The 17,127-nt window shown below is 40.8% G+C and overlaps 1 non-coding gene across 1 annotated transcript; it reads right to left on the reverse strand.

The window, feature by feature from the left end:
- Positions 1-14,396: 14,396 nt before the first annotated feature.
- LOC142873131 (U6 spliceosomal RNA) lies at positions 14,397-14,503 on the reverse strand. The gene has a single exon (XR_012921179.1). It is a non-coding gene; the product is annotated as a U6 spliceosomal RNA (small nuclear RNA).
- Between the last annotated feature and the right edge of the window lie 2,624 nt (positions 14,504-17,127).

Here is a 17,127-nt window from a genome sequence, read left to right on the forward strand (position 1 = left end):
TGCTTGAGGATTTTTAACTAGACTTGTTCCTTGACGTAGGCGTGTGGAGGGACGAGTGTAGGGAAGGGTGGGACATCAGCAGTTCAGTTGTCCAATACAGAGGTATCAATTGAAGGCCTGAGAAGGCATGATCTGTCATAAAGAACAAGAGTGGCATTATACGCAGTCTAGAAAACACCCTAGGCAGGGCCAGCAGATGGATGGCATGTCGAGAAACCTTAATAAGCAAATGATAACATAATTTGGTTGTGATTTAAATTAGCCCATTCCTTTTCAGAATCAGGTTAAAATCGTCTCACCTCTAGAAAGCCCAAGGGAAATGTGGTAGACAGCCTCTAAAATGTTCCCATATATTGCCACCTCCTAGTACTCACAGCCTTGTGTAATCCTCTCCCTTGAGTGTGGACTGGACCTAGTGACCCGCTTCTAATAGAATATGGCCACAAAAGGAATGGGATGTCATTCCCAAAATTACATTACAAGAAGATTGTGACCCTATCCCCTCTCCTCCCTCTTAGATCCCTTGCTTTGGATGTAACAAGCTGTTTTTTCAGCTTTAGCTCATACCTCCACCACCCTAAGTTCTAGCCATGTCGTACTATTCACTTTCCCAAACACAAATTAAGCTAAATTGATCAAGATGTTACCATTTTACTCTAAGAATCTTAAGAAAGAAATTTGATCAAATAAGGAGACTAAGATAGATTTAAACATTTAGACAATCTAGAAATTACCAAGCTGTTTTAAAGGAATTCAAGTATGGAACTGAGGAGTGCTTAGCAAAATATCATTTCCCAAATGTGACACCTGTGTTAAAAAGAACTATTGAGGATTCGCGGAAGCTGAGAACTGATGGCTCTTACCATTATTCTGGGCTATAACAAAGGAAAGGATCAAAAGAGACTGAACAATACTGTATAAGAGAGAACATGGAGAACAACTTGAGCCCAGGAGTTCTGGGCTGTAGTGGGTTATCCCAGACAGATATCTGCACTAAATTTGGCATCTAGTGACCTCCCAGGAGTAGGGGGACCACCAGGTTGCCTAAGAAAGGGTGAACCAGCCCAGGTCAGAAACCAGAACAGGTCAAACTCCACTGATCAGTAGTGGGATTGCACCTGTGAATAGCCACCATCCTCTAGCCTGGATAACAGCAAGACCCCATCTCTTAAAAAAAAGAGAGAGAGAGAGAGAGTGAAAGAGAACATGGTTTTAGCAAGGGATACAAGTTGGAAACAAAACTGATTACATGATTAAATATATATAAGTAATCCAAAATAATCTTCAAAGTACTAGAATTAATGAGTGAAGTTAATAAGGTTACTAGATACAAAGTTAGTTTACAAAAATCAATTTCTGTACACCAACAATAAAGAGAAAATTAAACTTTTAAAATTTACCTTTTGAAAAATATCAAATACCCAGTAATAAATCTGATGAAAGATGTGAAAGACCTATCCATGAAATACTACAAAACGATATTGAGGAAAACTTTTTTTTTTTTTTTTTTTTTGAGACAGAGTCTCACTTTGTTGCCCAGGCTAGAGTGAGTGCCATGGCGTCAGCCTTGCTCACAGCAACCTCAATCTTCTGGGCTCAAGAGATCCTCTTGCCTCAGCCTCCCGAGTAGCTGGGACTACAGGCATGTGCCACCATGCCCAGCTAATTTTTTGTATATATATATTTTTAGTTGGTCAATTAATTTCTTTCTATTTTTGGTAGAGACGGGGTCTCACTCAGGCTGGTTTCGAACTCCTGACCTTGAGCAATCCGCCCGCCTCGGCCTCCCAAAGTGCTAGGATTACAGGCGTGAGCCACCGCGCCCGGCCTTGAGGAAAACTTTTAAAAGCCCTAAATAAGTAGAGGAAATATCTTTTTGTTGTTGTTGAGAGAGTCTCACTGTGTTGCCTGGGCTAGAGTGTCGTGGCATCAGCCTAGCTCACAGCAACCTCAAACTCCTGGGCTCAAGCAATCCTTCTGCCTCAGCCTCCCAAGTAGCTGGGACTACAGGCATGCGCCACCATGCCCAGCTAATTTTTTTCTATATATTTTTAGCTGGACAATTAATTTCTTTCTATTTTTAGTAGAGACGGGGTCTTACTTTTACTCAGCCTGGTTTTGAACTCCTGACCTTGAGTGATCAGCCCACCTTGTCCTCCCAGAGTGCTAGGATTACAGGCATGAGCTACCACACCCAGCCAGTAAATGTCATTTTTATGATTTAAAAGATACACAAAGTCAATGCAGTGCCAGTCAAAATCCCAGCATGGTGTGTGTACATATTGTGTGTAAATTGACAAATTTATTCTAAAATATATGTGAAATGCAAAAGGCCAAAAAGAGCCAAGACGATCAAAGAAGAATGAAGTTGGGTCACTCTACTAACAGCTATCAAAACCTAAAGCTATAGTAATTAAGACAGTTATATTGGCATAAAGATAGACAAGTAGACCAATGGGAAAACAGTCCAGAAATGGGCCCATACCCATATGGTTACCTAACTTATGGCAAAGGTGACTTTGCAGTACAGTAGGGAAACGACTGTCTTTTCATGAATTGGTTAGGGATCAACTGGCTATCCTTATGGTGGAAAAAATCTTTACCTCATACCAGATGGGTTGCTGATCTAAATGTGAAAGAAAAAGAAAAATCGTTATTTGGAATAGACAAAAAAGTTCTTAAATAGGACCAAAAAAGTGCTCCCCATAAAGGAAATAAATGACATATTAATCTAATGAAAGTTAAGAATTTCTATCCATCAAAAGGCACCACTAAGATACTAAAAAGGCAGGCTGAAGAATAGAAGAAATCCATAATACACTTATTTGACAAAAGATTTGTCAACCAGATTATTTAAAGAACAAACCAATTTGAAAAAGAAGTCAAGGCCGGGTGCAATGGCTCACCCCTGTAATCCTAGCACTCTGGGAGGCCAAGGTGGGAGGATTGCTTGAGCTCAGGAGTTTGAAACCAGCCTGAGCAAGAGCGAGACCCTGTCTCTACTGAAAATAGAAAGAAATTAATTGGCCAACTAAAAATATATAGACAAAATTAGCCGGGCATGGTGGCACATGCCTGTAGTTCCAGCTACTCAGGAGGCTGAGGCAGAAGGATCGCTTGAGCCCAGGAGTTGGAGGTTGCTGTGAGCTAGGCTAACACCACAGCACTCTAGCCCGGGCAACAGAGTGAGACTCTGTCTCAAAAATAAGAAAAAGAAGTCAATAGTAAGAAATGGACAAATAGGAACAAATTTAAAAAGAAAAAAACTGCACAACAAAAAGCAGATATATACAAATGTCCAATAACATATAAAAATGTGCTCAATTTCACTAGTTATCAGAGAAATGCAAATAAAACCATAATATAATAGCACTATGTACCTACCCAATGGCTAAAACGAAAAAATATGGACTATATCAAGTTGGCAAGAATATGAAGCAACCAAAATCCTCACCTCAAGCAATCTTCCTGCCTTTGCCTCCAAAAGTGCTAGGTTTACAGGTGTGAGCCACCACACCTGTTCTTTTTAAGAAATAACTTTCCTGAGATTTAATTTACATATCCCAAAGCTCGCCCTTTTATAACTGTACAACTCAGTGCTTTCTAATATATTTACAGAGCTGTACAACTGGCACTATAAGAACATTTTCATATCCCCCAAAGCAACCTTATATGATTTAGTAGTCGCTCTTCCTTCCCTCCCGCCCCCCTGAGACAATCACTAATCTTTCTGTCTCTATAGATTTGAATATTCAGGACATTACATATAAATGGGACCATACAATATGTGATCTTTTGTGACTATTTTCTTTGCCATAATATGTTTCTGAGGTTTGTCCTGTGTCATGGCATGTATCAGTACTTCGTTCCTTTTTACTGCCAAATAATATTCTGTTGTGTGGATACACCACATTTTGTTTATCCATTCCCTAGTTGAAGGACATTTGAGTTATTTTCACTTTGGGGCTATTATGAATAATGTTGCTAAGAACATCCATGTATATCAATTTGTGTTGATATGTGTTTTCAATTCTTCTGGGTGTATACATAGGAGTGTAATTGCTAGTTCATATGGTAACTCTTTGTGCTTAACATTTGGCAGAACTGCCAGACTGTTTTCCAAAGTGGCTGTGCCACCGCACCACTTTACACTTTACATTTCACTAGCAGTATATAAGGGCTCCACTGTGTACATGTGTATAAGTGTATAAGGGTTGCCTGAGCCACATAGCAAGAACTATAAAAAATAGAAAAATTAGCTGGGCTTGGTGCTTATAATCTCACTCAGAATCTAAGGCAGGAAGACTGCTTGAGCCCAGGAATTTGAGGCTGAAGTGAACTATGATGATGCCACTACACTCTAGCCTGGGCAACAGAGCAAGACCCTGTCTCAAAAAAATAGGTAAAAATAAAAAGTAGAAAGAAGGAAAGGGTGATCACACCTGGGGACAAAAATAAAAGAACTTGTTTAGACTTCCCTCACCAAAAAGTTCTTCTTCCAGAGAAATTATATTTGCTCATAAAGACAGTTCAAGACAACTTATTTAGGGATAAAATAAATCCTCTTTACATAAAAAATATCTCTGAACCATCAGACCAAGCCTTAGGGCTTGGCAAATTAGTTGCTTGAAGATAAGGTTTTAAGGCTCCCAAAGGCAACAAATGTTACCATCAAACTCTTTTTTAAAAATGTTTGCGAGATTTCCACCAAAGGAAATACTTACAAGCGTTTTTGATCACTATGCCAAAAAGGATTAAGAGAGGGAAAGAGTAGGGTAGGGGTTAAGGAGGGAAAAGAGAAGAGATTCTGCTAAATGAAGACAGAAAATGCCGAAAACACAAAGGTTGTGAAGTGAATAGACAGTTCACATTTTCTGAAAAGACATACAATCTGGATAAAATGAACTCAATTTTTTCAAATGAATCCCAAGATGTTTCAATTAAAAAGCACTGCTTGCATTCCTTGTAATGTCTGCTGAGAACAATTAAGAATTACTTTACTTGGTAAGTAACTAGCTTAAAGAACTCATTACCCAAAAATGCAGTATAATAGACAAACATAAAAGAGTTTAAAGAGTTTGCATAAATGTTGAGAATTCTGAGCCATACATGACCCTTGATTTTACTCATTCAAAACACATTTACTTAGTACTTGTGTTGGTCCATGGCCTGCTCCTACCAGATCAGGAATATAGGGTGGTGGGAGGGGTGGGTTCAGGGGCACAGAAAAGGATTCCTCAAGAAAGAAGGCAAGAGGCAAGCGAGGAAGGGATGTGGGGTTTGGAGCGAGGAGTAGTTAGGTATGCCAAGGTAAGAAAGTGGCCAGGTCAGCGATGGGCAGCCTAGACTGGCTCCCAAGACCTGAGTGAGTGGGGTCCATTCAAGAGCCCATTCCCATGACTGCTGGGGCAGTTGATTTCCTTACCCCTCTGGAGTCATCATTGTCTAGGATCTCAGAAGCAGCGTGTGTGACCATTACCCTGAAACCAGGACCAGCCTCAGTGGGATTTCTGACAGAGGAATTCGTGAGTTACAGGGTGGGGTGGGTGAGCTTGGAGCTCTAACTCTCTGGATCATCTTTCTGTCAACGAGATCCTGAACTTGATCTCGTCCACTGTTCCAAGTTCAGGGTAGTGCCCTCCTGAAACTCCTGCACATCCTTAGTGAGTTTGAGCTGCCAGGTTCTGTCTCACTTTGTGTCCTCCCAAACCTGTGGGCAGAATGCACACATGCTCACTGCTGACATCTGCGGCCTGTTGGCACAGGACACCAGGCTGGAAAGACGAGTAAGGCAACTCTAGCTTTGTGCAAGTTCCATGACAGTCTCTTGACATGTTGCTTCGCCATTCTGTGTTCTAATGACTCATTGGCTAAAGACTTACTCCTACCATTAAAAGAAGAGCATGTTCTGATTCAATATTTTAAATGTAAGAAATGTTTCCAATTGCAGAAATTCATTCCTAACTTGAAGAGAAAATATTTTCCCACGGATAAAATTTATCAAACTGGTATATGATCTTTTGAGAAGAAAAACAGTAGCAGTGATAAAGCTTCAGCTGGGAGCCATATGTTTTTAAAAAACAGTCATTTTAAACTAAGGGCAATACATCAAGTGATAGAGCTGATCCACTCTGCAATGTTGTCACATTTATCTCACCTGTGAATTTTTTTTTTTAAATTATTGAACTTAGATTATTATTCAGGAAATGGACCTCATAAACTCACTTTTGAATAATCTCATACAACAATTATCCTAGGATAATTTTTAAAAATTATTAGTTGCTCAATATTTTATATCTTACGACTGAAAAAGAAAATGTGTAATAGTCAATGAACACTGACAGAAACTTCTCCGTAAAAACATTCATTTTTGTCCCTAATTTTATTATGTCACACCTTATTTTATAAACCAATGTTCTTTTAAATTAGGCTGGATTCTAACATAAAATAATGAGATTATTAAAGTTTTTCCAAAGTGTTAAATCATTTCTACTCTCAGATTGTATTAATTATATGTTTTAATAACATTTTAAAGAATCTACTCTAATGTCTATTCTGAATAAGTGTTTTTGTGTCCAGAAAGCCCAAGCTAGCATTGCTTTGCAGTATAAACAAACCAGCTCTCCAATTCTATTCCATCTAACGGCTACATAGACAAGGACTTATGTATGGTGTCTTTCCCTTTCTCCCTTTCTCTTTCTTTCTATAACCACTATTTTTTCTATAATATTTATGTTTGAATGTTAACATTCTCATTTTTAATTAACTGTCTTTTTTTTTTTTTCAGATTCCATAAGAAATGAAATTTTCCCACAGCCCATCTCCCAAAGAGAACCACTTTTGCCATTTTGGTGTCTTTGCTTCCTATCTTGAAATGCGACATTTCAATGTAATTTTACAATATGTTTTCTTATTATAAAAGAAAGAATTCTGCCCAATATTCTTGATAAATTTGCTGTATTTTTCAAGATATGATGTCAACAAAATGCTAGGAGCTGAGGAAACAGGACTTACCCATATGGGGAGTATAAAGTGACAGTGTCTTTTAGGAAGGCAGTTCAGCACTATTTGCCATTATGAGTATGTGTACACTCTCACCCCGAGACTCCATTTCAAGAAATTGTTCCAAGGCCGGGCGCTGTGGCTCACGCCTGTAATCCTAGCTCTTGGGAGGCCGAGGCGGGCGGATTGCTCAAGGTCAGGAGTTCAAAACCAGCCTGAGCAAGAGCAAGACCCCGTCTCTACTATAAATAGAAAGAAATTAATTGGCCAACTGATATATATATAAAAAATTAGCCGGGCATGGTGGCACATGCCTGTAGTCCCAGCTACTCGGGAGCCTGAGGCAGAAGGATCGCTTGAGCCCAGGAGTTTGAGGTTGCTGTGAGCTAGGCTGACGCCATGGCACTCATTCTAGCCTGGACAACAAAGTGAGACTCTGTCTCAAAAAAAAAAAAAGAAATCGTTCCTACAAAAATTCTTGCACATGTACATAAGGATAAGGATAGTCACTGTAACAACTTCATGTCCATTATTTAAGATATGGTTAAATGAATTATGGTACCTGTGTTATAAATATGTATGTATATATTGTATATATTTAGTAAATAATATGCAGCTATGAAAAGGGATGAAATGAATAAAGTTATATTTGTTTTTTAAACTTTTGAATAAAAAGTATGAGGTAAACCTATATATACTAATATTCAAAGATCACCCACTCTGGGAGGCCGAGGCAGCCAGATTGCTCGAGATCAAGAGTTCGAAACCAGCCTGAGCAAGAGCAAAACCCATCTCTACTATAAATAGAAATTAATTGGCTAAATAATATATATAGAAAAAATTAGCCGGGCATGGTGGCACATGCCTCTAGTCCCAGCCACTCAGGAGGCTGAGGCAGGAGGATTGCTTGAGCCCAGGAGTTTGAGGTTGCTGTGAGCTAGGCTGACGCCACGGCACTCACTCTAACCTGGGCAACAAAGCAAGACTCTGTCTCAAAAAAAAAAAAAAAAAATCAACGTAGTATAAATGAAAAAGGTAAATTATAAAACAGTATGTGTAGTGTGATCACATTTATATAAATATGAGAGATATATGCACATATATTCAGAAAAGAACGCATAGGAAGGGACTAGAAGGATGCACACAAAACTGTCCCTCCAGGCAGGAAAGCATGGGAAGGACAGTGAGCAGGGAGCTTCCCATTCAGCTGTGTCATTATGGCTTGCCCTGGCACTTTCACAATAAGAATGTATTGATGTATTACTTCTATAATTTTGAGAACTAAAACTACACTGTGTACTTCTTCATTAATTGTTACAGATCGTAACATTTTTAAATAATACTTTTTAGATTATAAAGATATATTTATTGTAAAACATTTACATAATACAGAAAAGTATAATTAAGAAAAGAAAAATCACCAGAGAGAGCCTCTTTCTCCTTGGTGGAATTACTCTATATTATTTGCAAGCCCCAGAGCCAATCCCACATTTCCCATGTCCTCTTCACTCAGTTCTCTTTCCACAGAACTTCTAACTTGCAAACCCACAATGAAAAAAAAAAAAAAACATTGTGAGCGTGGAGAGCAAACGAAGCACCACTGACACAGAGCTGAGCTCCTCACGATTTCTGTTTGGGGCACGTGTTTCTGTTCCTACGGACTCCATCGATCCTGCAACCCAGACGCTGAAAGCAAACAGCACAGGCTGTTCCCTCGCTGCTGGTTGTCAGACTGGGATATCTGGTTGCTCTTTCCAAATCCAGATTTTTCCTGTACAATGTGATACTTCTCCACCTACTGCTCCAATCTAACAATAACCTCCTTTTCTCCATAGGCTTAAGGTTCTCCAACTAAGTCAGACAACTGTCACCTGACTTGACGTTTCATTAAAATGATAGCCATTTCATGAAAGCCACCACTAAGTATGCCAGTTCCCAGGAAGTATGACCAAATAACAATGCTTGTCCTTGAATAAATATGCCAGAATTTCTATGTTCTCAATCAGCAGCACGCTTTAAGTAGGGGTAACTTATTCTAGTGAGTGCTCGAGATCTCTTTGAAAACCTTTTGAAATTGCCTCAGAAACTGAATCTCCTAAATGGCGACAAATCCTTCCCTTTCCACAGTGGATTTTGTTTACAAAAGCGCCTAACAGAAGTTTGGAGCCAGAGACGGGGTAATGGGGCTGGGAACCAGTGCTGGCGCCACAGGGAGGCTGGTCTGGTCGGGAGTGGAGGTGACACCAATGGCCACAGAGGCCAGTTATGACCAGTGTCCATTCTGAGTGGTCAGTGTTTGTGCCATATCAGTTATAAAAATAATTTGAATTTCACCCTCAAGGGGGCTTAACCACCCTCCTATTAGCATTCCCAAAGCACCTCCCAAATTATGCCACTCTTGTTAAAGAATCAAAAATCACACACTGGTTAAATGAATAACTGTTGACTTATAGTTCACATGAAAGCTCTTGTATGATAAAGGAATGTGTCATTTCTAGTTCATACCAAAAGCATTTTTGTTAAGAATACTCTTTTTCAATTTAATATATATATATATATTTTATTTTAAAATATGAAGGGAGTACAAATGTTTCTGGTTACATGTATTGTTTGAGTCATGGCTATAGGTGTGCCCATCACCCAAACAGTGTTCATTGCACCCACCAGGTGGGTTTTTGCCCCTCCCCTTCACCCTCCCTCCACTGCTTGATTTCCACTGAGTTTTACTTCCCTCTGTGCACGTGTGTACTCATTGGTTAGTTCCAATTTAATAGTGAGTACATGTGGTGTTTGTTTTTCCACTCTTGAGATACTTCACTTAGGATAATGGTCTCCAGTTCCATCTGTTGCAAAAGACATTAATCCATCCTTTTTAGGGCTGAGTAGTACTCCATGGTGTGTGTGTGTGTATGTATACACACATACACACCACATTTTATTAATCTGTTCATAGAATACCCTTTTTAAAGTAATTATTTTTATAGCTTAACACAAATGAAAAAGACTATCATTCACATGACTGTTGAAAACATTTAAAAGCCCAGAGATTACTTTTGTTCAGATCCATGAGCAAAAAAGGGTGAGACAGAAGGCTGAGGATTAAATTCAGGCCCAGAAAAAGGCTCCTGCTGGATTTGAGTTCTGGGGGGGTTTCTTCAAATGTTATTCCATGTGCTGAGTTAATACCAGTTTTAGAAAAGGATGCAGACCATGATGGAGAATCAGAGAGGGAAAAAAATGTTTTTAAGCAGCAGTGGGGACCCAGCGGAGCTGCCTACACACTCGCCAGTAGTCCTGAGCAATAAGGGAAGCCCTGGGGCTGGGATCTGCCAAAACAGGGTGGCAGGTCACTGGTAGCAAGACTTTAGGCTGCTAGTCTGCCGTGGGCGTGGCTAGCACAAGCTGGACTGGTTTGAGAGGCCAATGAGGCCAAGGGTATGGCTGGCCCCGGTAAATGAGAGGGCTCAGAATATTAGAAAATTCATGTGTTGTGTAAAATGCACTTATCTACTAACAATCAACCCAGATCCTCAGAAAATAGGGCTCAAAAGCAATCTGGATAGGCTATCTTCTCTATTACAATACTGAAAAAAACTGTAATATATAATAGATGCATAATTTATTTTTATTTTACAGCATGTATATTTCATGGTATCAGTTTGGCTGTGGGCTTTCATGTGCCATACTGAGCTGGAACAACAATAGCACGAGCACTGTTTTCACAGAGGGGATACAAGAAGCAGTGTGTCCTGTTGTACATGTGGATCGTACATGAGATTAACTGGGTCCAAATCCTGTCTCAGCTGTGACCTTTAGCAGGTTACTTAACCTAGGACTCAGTTTTCTCATCTGGAAAATACGAATACTAAATAATTCCTACTTCAGGCCGGGCGCGGTGGCTCACGCCTGTAATCCTAGCACTCTGGGAGGCCGAGGCGGGCGGATTGCTCGAGGTCAGGAGTTCGAGACCAGCCTGAGCAAGAGCAAGACCCGTCTCTACTATAAATAGAAAGAAATTAATTGGCCAACTTATATATATAGAAAAAACTAGCCGGGCATGGTGGCGCATGCCTGTAGTCCCAGCTACTTGGGAGGCTGAGGCAAGAGGATCCCTTGAGCCCAGGAGTTTGAGGTTGCTGTGAGCGAGGCTGACGCCACGGCACTCACTCTAGCCTGGGCAACAAAGCGAGACTCTGTCTCAAAAAAAAAAAATAATAATAATTCCTACTTCATAAAGTTGCTGTGAAGATTAACATGAAATAATACATGTGAGGAACGTGGCTATTGTGTCAGTTATTATTGTTAAAAATATTGGTTATTAACATGTTATGGCTCTTAGAAAGGCAATCTCTGTACAATTCCCAAATATAGAAAGGCAATCACCATGAGAAAGCAAGTTGTATTTATTCCATAGAAATACTAGGCTCACTCTAGAAGGGGACATGTTGCAGTAGCAGTGGACCATGATCTTTTTAAAAGCATTATCAAGAGAATTCTTCTAAGCATGGCCTAAAGCTGTTCGGTATGAAGAATTTTATCTTTCGCAGTAGGAGTACCAGGCATCTCTCTTTCCTAAGATAGTTTCTTTGATTCTTCGCTCTACCAGGTTCTAAGAACTGAGTCAGAACAAAGTCAGAAAAGCTTGGCTTTTGTTGCCAAGTCTCTTCCTTCACACTGCGTCATTGTTTTCACTTCTTCTCCCTTCACTCTTCCTGCAACCTTGGCCATGTGACTTTGCAGTCCCTCCCTCCCACCCGCAGTGAGGTCTATTTCATCACACTGTGGACGTGGGCTGGGCCGTATGACTCAGTTTGGCCAATGACACAAGCAAAGGCTTGAAGGGTGGCTGTGCGTTGGCTCGTCCTCGTGCCTCGCTGGCACTTCTGCCACTGCCATGAGAAAAACACATCCCAGCCTCCCGCTGGTCCTGGAAGAGCGAAGCAGACCCAGAGCCAACCCTCCGTGGGGGGCCACACCCAGGCAGGCCCAGGCTAGACCAGCGGGCCTGCAGACACAGGAGGGACCACGCCTGTGCTGTTCACGCCCTGGCATTTCAGAGGGGCTTGTTACACAGCAGAAGCTAACTGGTAAACGTCCAACCCTGCCACCTTCCGTGTGCTATAAAGCTGTTCTGAAAAATGTAATGATAATCCACATAAATATACATATGAGTAATGTATAAATCTATATATAAATTTATAACATAAATTTATATTTTTTATATTTATAGAAATACATGTGACTACATTTATTAGAGAATATGCTAACTTAATTCAGCAGGTTTTTCCTTTTTTGAAAATTTTCCTCAAAATTTTTTTTTTTTTTTTTTTTTGAGACAGAGTCTCGCTTTGTTGCCCAGGCTAGAGTGAGTGCTGTGGCATCAGCCTAGCTCACAGCAACCTCAAACTCCTGGCTCAAGCAATCCTCCTGCCTCAGCCTCCCAAGTAGCTGGGACTACAGGCATGCGCCACCATGCCCGGCTAATTTTTTCTATATATATTAGTTGGCCAATTAATTTCTTTGTATTTATAATAGAGACGGGGTCTCGCTCTTGCTCAGGCTGGTTTCGAACTCCTGACCTCGAGCAATCCGCCCGCCTCAGCCTCCCAGAGAGCTAGGATTACAGGCGTGAGCCACCGCGCCCGGCTACCTCAAAATTTTTAAGTGGTTTATCTTTGGTTGTTTTTTGTTGTTGTTGTTGTTGTTGTTGTTGTTGTTTTTTCGAGACAGAGTCTCACTCTTTGCCTGGGCTAGAGTGCCATGGCGTCAGCCTAGCTCACAGCAACCTCAAAGTCCTGGGCTCAAGCGATCCTCCTGCCTCAGCCTCCCCAGTAGCTGGGGCTATGGGCATGTGCCACCACGCCCGGCTAATTTTTTCTATATATTTTTAGTTGGCCAATTAATTTCTTTCTTTTTATAGTAGAGACAGGGTCTCGCTCTTGCTCAGGCTGGTTTTGAACTCCTTACATTGAGCAATTCGCCCACCTTGGCCTCCCAGAGTGCTAGGATTACAGGCGTGAGCCACCACGCCCGGCCCAAGTGGTTTATCTTTGAATACAATAAAAGTTGATTGAAAACATTTCAAGTCCGGGCGTGGTGGCTCACGCCTGTAATCCTAGCTCTCTGGGAGGCCGAGGCGGGCGGATTGCTCGAGGTCAGGAGTTCGAAACCAGCCTAAGCAAGAGCGAGACCCTGTCTCTACTATAAATAGAAAGAAACTAATTGGCCAACTAATATATATAGAAAAAATTAGCCGGGCATGGTGGCTCATGCCTGTAGTCCCAGCTACTCGGGAGGCTGAGGCAGAAGGATTGCTTGAGCCCAGGAGTTTGAGATTGCTGTGAGCTAGGCTGACGCCATGGCACTCACTCTAGCCTAGGCAACAAAGCGAGACTGTCTCAAAAAAAAAAAAAAAAAAAACATTTCAAAATGTCAAAATGTGCTTTTTTACAGTGAACAAAAAAATACAACAAACAAAAAAATACAAACCTTAATGGATTGCTCTTTTATGTCAGTAATGATGACATAGCACAAAAATGTGTCACAATAGCAATGTTTGGAGCAGAAAAGCATGGAAACTTAATGTTCACTTCAGTTGGAAGCAGAGCTGTGGTCACTTTGCCTACGTAATCATTTCCTTTTATTGTGTTAAGTATTATTAACCAAAAATAAGGTAAAGCCAAACTATCTTTTATATCAGGAAGAACACTATTTAAAAGCCCATGATTACTCCTTTCACTATAGGTTTTTTCCGTGCATTTCCTGCAGGCATATATAGAAGACCAGCAAAATAAGAGTTAAGCGTTATCTATTGAAGACATCATCTAACTGCTAGTGGTACATTTTGAACTGACAGAATCAATTGATTAAGGTTTCCATTAAGGCACATTTGGCTGCAAGTAGAAGAAACCCTCCACTAACTATAGCTTAAGTCGTAAGGACATTTACTGTTCACTTACAAAGAAATTCAGAGTCCATATCAGGATTGGTCTGCCAGCTGTGATGTCTTTAAGGACTCACGCTCTGTCTTTTCTTTTTGCATATTGGCTTGTCATCCCCATCTGTGTCACCTCATGGTTCAAATTGGCTGCTGTTGTTCCAAGTGTCACATGCAAGTTCAAGGGAGGAAAAAGGGGAAGGGCTGAGTCAGCCACCACTTTATCATGTATCAAGAAAGCAAGAGTTCTCCTGAAGTCTCCCTGCAGACTTTCTCTTGCATCTCACTGGCAAGAAATGCAACACACATCCAGGGGCGCTCGTAGCTGAAAGGGCAGCTGGAAAACCGACTAGTCAATGAAAGAGGATGAAGTGGTCACGACTGGTTTTGAAATATCATGAATCATCTCCTCAGGCCAGGCACATTGTCACCCTGAACAAAATCAGGGTTCTTTTTTGCAAATATGGAACGCTTCACGAATTTGTGTGTCATCCTTGTGCAGGGGCCATGCTAATCTTCTCTGTATCGTTCCAGTTTTAGTATATGTGCTGCCGAAGCGAGCACACAAAATCAGGGTTCTTTTAGCAGAAAGAAGAGAGAAAGTGACCCTAGGGTAGCCAAACATCACCTGCACATCGCCTTAGCTGCCCTTAACCACTTCGGGTCCAGCGGCGACTGTAGCCGACAGCCACAGATGGACGCGCACAGCGACTTTAGCCGACAGCCGTGATATGACTTTTCTAATTTTTCATGTATGAAAATAAAATTGTGAACATTTAAAAATATCATAATGAAAACATATATGTATGTGTTACCTATTCTGATTTACATGACAAGTAAAGCTGCCTGTAAAGTAAAACAAGCTTTCAGTGCTTTAAAACTTTCATCACACAAGAGCAAAACGGCCCGTCGCCAACGCGCAGCGCACGCTATCGTGCAGACCGTGAGCGCCGCTGTGGCCGAGGGGTCGCGGCCGGCGGGCGCCGCACCGCAGTGGTTAAATATCTTGTCTTCTCAACCTAATGGACTCGGGAAAACACGAACATGTTTTTGTGAATTTTACCTTTTTTGGTGGTGTGGGGGGAAGAGTTGAGGATAACCTGACCTTCTTTGTGTATCTGAGTAAATAGATGCTGCCCTACCCCCAAAATTCCCAACCAGAGAATCTGGGGGAGTGTCAGAGCCCCTGAAACGCATCTATGGGTGACTACATTAAGAAGGCCTACCTAAAGTCAACTCAGTCTTTCAGCCTGGTGCCCCACAGTGTATAGCTTCTGCTTCTATTCTGCTTTCTCAAGTTGGTTATGTTGTGGGTCTGTTGGTTGCTGATTCTGTATGTGGCAGTGTCTTTCCTTCTCTCTGTAACTGAGCTTGCAACTGAGGAAATTTGACAATGTCTAAAATGATACTACAAGAAAAATGGAATTTTCACTATTTTCATGGTTCATTCTGTTGAAAACAAAAAGACCCAAATTTAAAAACTGAATTCCTATTTCAAAACATTATCAATGTCAAGCATCTAATTGCAAAATGTTATAGGCAGGAGACTTCATAGATCTAACTCCTGCTGACTAAGAATTTACAATATGACACAATCTAGTGATAATCTTGCCTGAGTCATCAAATGGAGGGTAAGGAAGCAGTTAATGTTATTAAGTTATTAAATAATATATGATTAATTTCAGAAGTATAAACTATTTTGAAAATGCAAAGTTCTGAAATCAGTTAAGTCCAAACTCCATTTACTAACAAGTAAAATCAGAGATTTCCAATGTCTTAAATCACATCTGTATGTGCTTTGATTATGTAACAATGACATTGATTCTCATGCAGGATTTGCAGAGATCAGTATCCTTACTTTGTAGTTACATTTGGTAATAATGTGAGACAAATTTCCGGCAGCAGAATGATGGTTCAAAATTCATTCCTAGGCTGAGAAAAAAGCATAGAAAGGGAATAGAACAAAAATTGTGGGGGAAATGTAAATATAACTTTTTTCTTTCTTCTGACTGGGTTCGGAGAATTTGCTTTTCAATTTTATCTCCTTCCTTGTCAAGTCCAGTGAAGCAGTATCATTTGCAACTGTATGCTTTTTTTAAAAAAAAATCTAAGCTTTTGGTTCAACTCATCACATTTCTTCTCTGACAACATTCTCCATAGCTCCTTCTCTTGGTCTCTCAGGATTCTGTACTTTCTACTAGCTTTGGTTTTGTGAAGACCTGAAGCACTCTGTAAGCAGTTATGAAATGTCTCCCATAGCATTGTAGCGTGGGGCCGATGGGAGAATTAACTCAAGGGAGAAAAGTGCACCCTACTCAGCCTTTTCTCAGGCAGACAGCTATTCATGTGATTTCAGTGAAAAATCATCAGCCTGAAACATCCATATTCCTCCACCCTTGGTCCACCAATCAGCCGGGCCCCTCAGCAAGCCTCAGTTCTATCGTGGGAGGGTCTGGGCTAAGGTTTCAGCCCAGTGGCCTCGATATCCTATTTCCTCCCGGTCTAGCCCAGCAATCTAACACATGTGCTCCTTGCAGGCCGCCTGCAACTGCAGCCCTCGCTTTGGCCCCTTCCGGTTTCCTCCTGGCTCAGCCTCCAGCCAAACTCCAGCTGTCCTAAGCTGCTCCTGAGCACTGGTGGAGTTGAAATAAATAACCCCATCCTTTCCAGGGCTTCACAGGGTGGACAAAAGTCTGGATCCCAGAGAAAACAGGATGAAAATTGCTCCCTGAACATAATCAAAAGTACGGTGACTTCAAATCTATTTTCTTTCTTTTTCTTTTTCTTTTTTTGTTCCATCTATGCTTTCTTTTTTTCCCTTTTTCTACACAAATTTATAGCAGAAACCTGACATTCTAGTAATCTAAAAGCTATTTTACTCCAGTATTAAAGATGTCCTGTATAACAGAACTTGTAGTTCATTTCATGAAAATTTATTTCCATCCATACGAACTAACAATTTCAAAGACTCCTCATACATATAAAATTAATAAACCCGAACACTGCTTGATAGCACAACCATGGCAAAATCTACAAATTGAAATCACTGTTGCAGACCAAATATATTCACATTTTAAAGCCAGATGGCTTTCCCAACCAAATAAACGTTTGCCCTGTGGTCAGCGGTCTCGGGGTGGGGTGCAGGGTGGGGTGGGCTGTAACGGCAAGTTCAGACACTCTTAGGGCAT

The sequence above is a fragment of the Microcebus murinus genome, chromosome 9 (assembly GCF_040939455.1).
Source record: "Microcebus murinus isolate Inina chromosome 9, M.murinus_Inina_mat1.0, whole genome shotgun sequence".
Lineage (NCBI taxonomy): Eukaryota > Metazoa > Chordata > Mammalia > Primates > Cheirogaleidae > Microcebus > Microcebus murinus.